The following is a 5,857-nucleotide window of genomic DNA, read 5'->3' on the forward strand; positions in this document are numbered from 1 at the left end:
AGGCCAGTGCTTTTATTGTCTTTAAATATACTATTACTGTGAGAATAGTTAGCAAAATAATTGTTGACTTTTCCATTAAACCAAGATTTTATCTTAATATTCTGTCTTCCTTGTAGACCATTAAAGAGCTTCCCTGGTAGCTCAGCTAGTAAAGACTCCCCCTGAAATGCAGGAGACCCCAGTTCGATTCCTGGATCAGGAAGATCCCCTGGAGAAGAGATAGGCTACCTGCTCCAGTATTCTTGGACTTCCCTGGTGACTCAGATGGTAAAAAATCTGCCTACAATGCAGGAGATTTGGGTTGGTGGAGAGGAGAAATTTATAAGCAAGGTTACTATGTTGATAAACATCCTTTTACAGAAGTTGTTGGGTTGGTATACACAAATGCATGGGTTGTATAACCGCTTAACTTTTTCTGCCTTTATTCTCATTTTCTCAGTTGGTTTAGACTTTTCTTAATAAACCTGTATCCTATCAGGAGACCCTATCTCATCCTTTAGTTATACCAGCATCCCTGCAGGAGAAAAGGAATTCCTAAATTGAAGGAGTAGAAAAATTTCTGGCAAGAGTTAAGATGGTAGCATACTTGTTCCTGGTTGAGTGCTCTAATACCCTGTATTTTATCTGTAATTCTCAAATCTGAAAAGCTCAGAAAACAAAGTATTTTGTTCAGTTCACTGCAAGCTGAACCTGATCTGAGGTTCACAATCTTTATTTCACTGTGAAAACTGATGTTTCAGTGCAAAATGTTAGTGTATTTAACACTTCTGCAAGAGGGTGAGGAATGGTTACATAATATATGTTATATGTGACTATTTTTCTTTTCTAAATTCCAAAACTTTAAAAATTCTGAAACCGAATTGACTACAAGGGTTTCAGGTGAGACACTGTGGACAAAAATCAGGGAGTACTTTTGAGAGTGTTTTTTTTTTAGTCTCTTCCATGTGTTAGCCATTGGTTATGGAGGGTAATGAACTTGTCAGAGTTTCCCGTGTTTAATATTTCAGTCACTGCACTATAGTGGTTTTTGTGTGTGTGTGTGTGTGTGTGTGTGTATAGTTTCATTTTGTTTTGGTGGAGGAAGAAACACACTTAAAGATTTCTTCAGTTAGTTGCTCAGTCGTGTCCGACTGCAACCCCATGAACTGCAGCACGCCAGGCCTCCCTGTCCATCGCCAACTCCCAGAGTTTACTCAGACTCATGTCCATTGAGCCGCCCGCATGATGCCATCCAACCATCTCAGCCTCTGTCATCCCCTTCTCTTGCCTTCAGTCTTTCCCAGCATCAGCGTCTTTTCAAATGAGTCAACTCTTCGCGTGAGATGGCCAAAGTACTGGAGTTTCAGCTTCAGCATCAGTCCTTCCAATGAACATTCAGGACTGATTTCCTTTAGGATGGACTGGTTGGATCTCCTTGCAGTCCAAGGGACTCTAAAGAGTCTTCTCCATCTACTCAACCCCGAACATCTTTATCCGATCCATATGGGACTGAGCTCTACTTTCCGCCTCCTGGAAGGTCTCAGAGACTCACCTTGCTCTTGCTCTCTAGTAGCTGCCAAAACCCTTACCATTTCATGATTTTCCCCTCAAGTTTGGATGTGGAATGTATAATACCTACTAATGGGATTTTCCTGGAAGTCCAGGGTTAGGACTCTGGGCTTCCACTGCTGGGGGCCTGGGCTTGGTGTCTGGTCAGGGAACTAAGAGCCTGCAAGCTGCATGATGCAACCAAAACAAAAGCAGAACAAAAACCTAGTAGCTTCTCCAGCTTCCTTGCCATCCCAGTGACAAATATTCAGGCCTTTCTCATTTCTAGAATCCTGCTATTTATTACTATGGGGATAAACAAAAGTAATATACATAAAGTACTACCATTATGAAATAACAGGGAATTTACAAAAAATTATTTTTGTTTCCATCCTAGAGTTCACCATGGAATTTTGATTTCTGTCCACCCACCCCCCCCCCTTTTTTTTTTTTTGAGAATGGATTCACCATTCCATTTACAGTTTCTGTGGACAATTTCAACTTGGGAACTTCTGGACTGGGGAGTAGCCTGTTTATTAGGTCTTTATCATGATTAAAAACAAATTCTGGGCGTTTCTACACTGCATTTGTCCCCAGCTAGTCACTGACTAAACAACAACAACAAAGATGAATCATCTATAAGAGGACATGGAATGTATGTAGGCATTCAAAAATTCAACATGTGTTTGTTAACTGTGCTTTGTTGTGTAGTGACTGAGTCATATTCGACTCTTTCGCAACCCCACGGACTGTATGTAGCCTATGAGGCTCCTTCTGTGCATAGGATTTTCCAGGCAAGAATACTGGAGTGGGTTGCCATTTCCTTCTCCCCGTGATCTTCCCAACCCAGGGATGGAACCCCATCTCCTGCATTGGCAGGAAGGTTCTTTACTACTGAGCCGCCAGGGTGTAGGCATGCAAGGTTAATTAAGCTTATTGTTATGCTGAACAGAAACCTACCCGGTATGGTAACTTCTTCATAGCACGGTAGGGTGGAGAAATTTTCCCTCTTAGGTGCTACCCTAATAATTAAATTGACATTAGACAGATTAACAGGAGAAAAACAATTACATAGGGGAGCCACATAAACAGAGAAGGAACTGGCAACCCACTCCAGTATTCTTGCCTAGAGAATCCTGTGGACAGAGGAGCCTGGTGGGCTGCCGTCAATGGGGTCGCAGAGTCGGACACGACTGAAGCGACTTAGCATGCATGAATGCATGCCCCATAGAAACATGAGTAAATTAAATAACTGAAGCAAGAAGCTTTAGTACCTTGTAGACAAACAGGAGGCCTTACAAATAGCTGTGAAACGAGGAGAAGCGAAGAGCAAAGGAGAAAAGGAAAGATTCCCATTTGAATGCAGAGTGCCAGAGAATAGCCAGGAGAGATGAGAAAGCCTTCCTCGGTGATCAGTGCAGTAAAATAGAGAAAAACAACAGAATGGGAAAGACTAGAGATCTCTTCAAGAAAATTAGATACCAAGGGAACATTTCATGCAAAGATGGGTTCAATAAAAGACAGAAATGGTATGGACCTAACAGAAGCAGAAGATATTAAGAAGAGGTGGCAAGAATACACAAAAGAACTGTAAAAAAAAAGATCTTCACGACCCAGATAATCACAATGGTGTGATCACTCACCTAGAGCCAGACATCCTGGAATGTGAAGTCAAGTGGGCCTTAGAAAGCATCACTATGAACAAAGCTAGTGGATGTTCCAGTTGAGCTATTTCAAATCCTGAAAGATGATGCTGTGAAAGTGCTGCACTCAATATGCCAGCAAATTTGGAAAACTCAGCAAGGGCCACAGGACTGGAAAAGGTCAGTTTTCATTCCAGTCCCTAAGAAAGGCAATCTCAATGCTCAAAGTACAGCACAATTGCACTCATCTCACACGCTAGTAAAGTAATGCTCAAAATTCTCCAAGCCAGGCTTCAGCAATACGTGAACCATGAACTTCCAGATGTTCAAGCTGGTTTTAGAAAAGGCAGAGGAACCAGAGATCAAATTGCCAACATCTGCTAGATCATCGAAAAAGCAAGAGAGTTCCAGAAAAACATCTATTTCTGCTTTATTGGCTATGCGAAAGCCTTCGGCTGTGTGGATCACAATAAACTGTGGAAAATTCTTCATGAGATGGGAATACCAGACCACCTGACCTGCTTTCTGAAAACCTGTATGCAGGTCAGGAAGCAACAGTTAGAACTGGACATGGAACAACAGACTGGTTCCAAATAGGAAAAGGAGTATGTCAAGGCTGTATATTGTCACCCTGCTTATTTAACTTATATGCAGAGTACATCATGAGAAATGCTGGGTTGGAAAAAGCACAAGCTGGAATCAAGATTGCCAGGAGAAATATCAGTAACCTCAGATATGCAGATGACACCACCCTTATGGCAGAAAATGAAGAGGAACTAAAAAGCCTCTTGATGAAAGTGAAAGAGGAGAGTGAAAAAGTTGGCTTAAAGCTTAACATTCAGAAAACTATGATCATGGCATCTGGTCCCATCACCTCATGGGAAATAGATGGGGAGACAGTGGAAACAATGTCAGACTTTATTTTTGGGAGCTCCAAAATCACTGCAGATGGTGACTGCAGCCATGAAATTAAAAGACACTTACTCCTTGGAAGGAAAGTTATGATCAACCTAGATAGCATATTAAAAAGTAGAGACATTACTTTAAAGCCAACAAAGGTCCGTCTGGTCAAGGCTATGGTTTTTCCAGTGGTCATGTATGGATGTGAGAGTTGGACTGTGAAGAAAGCTGAGCGCCGAAAAATTGATGCTTTTGAACTGTGGTGTTGGAGAAGACTCTTGAGAGTCCCTTGAACTGCAAGGAGAGCCAATCAGTCCATCCTAAAGGAGATCAGTCTTGGGTATTCATTGGAAGGACTGATGCTGAAGCTGAAACTCCAATACTTTGGCCACCTCACATGAAGAGTTGACTCATTGGAAAAGACCCTGATGCTGGGAGGGATTGGGGGGCAGGAGGAGAAGGGGACGACAGAGGATGAGATGGCTGGATGGCATCACCGACTCGATGGGCATGAGTTTGAGTAAACTCCAGGAGTTGGTGATGGACAGGGAGGCCTGGCGTGCTGCGATTCATGGGGTCGCAAAGAGTCAGACACGACTGAGCGACTGAACTGAACTAAACTGAGACAAACAATCAATTTGTTAAGAATTCTCAAGATGAAGGGGTGTTGGCCTTGTGTAATAAGTTGATGAAGCAGTAACAAGTTTTATTTATCTAGCCTTCTCTGCCCTAAATTCCCAATCTCTGGGGAAAAGTGTGCTTTCCACCCTCCTGGTACACGGAGGGTACCGTGCACACCAGAGGTTTAGCTCCTGCTTCCAGGAGGAACAGTCAGAGTGTCCTTAATTCAATATAATATGCCGATGTGACCAACTTGGGGGTGGCATATCTGCTCCCCTTCAGCGTATACGGGGCATCCAAACCAAGATATGAGAGAGAAAGGAAGGCTTCTTCTGGTGTGGCATCTAGATACCTAAGTTCCCATCCCAGTTCCACTCACTGACTTTGAGATTTTCAACAAGTAGCCCCTCAGTACTAGTTTACTCGCTGATAAACAGTAGGACCTCTGGCCCTTGATGCTAGTTAATCCACGAAAAACTTTCGAAATAAGGTCTGGCATGCGATAAGACTGCAATACATTCCCTGAGGACTGGATCGCCCAGCGCCGCCTGGCCTGATAACAGTCTTCCCCTCGAAGGCTGAGAACAAGGATAATCCGTTTGATTTTTGTACTATGCACTGCCTCTCCCCTGACGAGTTCAAAACTTCAAGCTCAGTCAGTTCGGTCCAGAAACCACAAGCCCCATGGGACAAGCGAGTTCCCCAAACTCCGGCCGCCCTCTATAAGGGGCGGAGGCGAGGCGGAACCCTCCAACCTCGAGAGCCCTTTCACCTTGGGCGTCCGCCCCGGGTTCTCGGAAGATTCAGGGAACGCCCCCCGCGTTCTGGGAAGAGACGCGCCTGCGCGCGCGCGCGGCCCCGCCCCCTGTTTCCCCTTGACCCGACGTGCCGGCTGCGCACGCAGAAGTCCCTCCTATGGCGGGTGCAGGCCGAGGGGCTCCGGGTGGAATCGCCGATTTAAGGGAGGGCGGGGGCGTGGCTTCCCCTCTGGGCGGGCGGCCACCTCGCGGTCCCTCCCCCATCGGCTGCTGCCTCCGCGCGCCAAAATCAAACCCGCCGATCCGCCGGCCGGAGAGTCTGGGACGGGAGAGAGTTCAGCCTGCAGGTCAAGGCGAGTTCCGCCGCGGCGTGAACCCCGGCGCGCGCACCTGCGGCCACCTCCAAGC

This window comes from Cervus canadensis, chromosome 26 (genome assembly GCF_019320065.1).
Source record: "Cervus canadensis isolate Bull #8, Minnesota chromosome 26, ASM1932006v1, whole genome shotgun sequence".
In the NCBI taxonomy this organism is placed as follows: domain Eukaryota; kingdom Metazoa; phylum Chordata; class Mammalia; order Artiodactyla; family Cervidae; genus Cervus; species Cervus canadensis.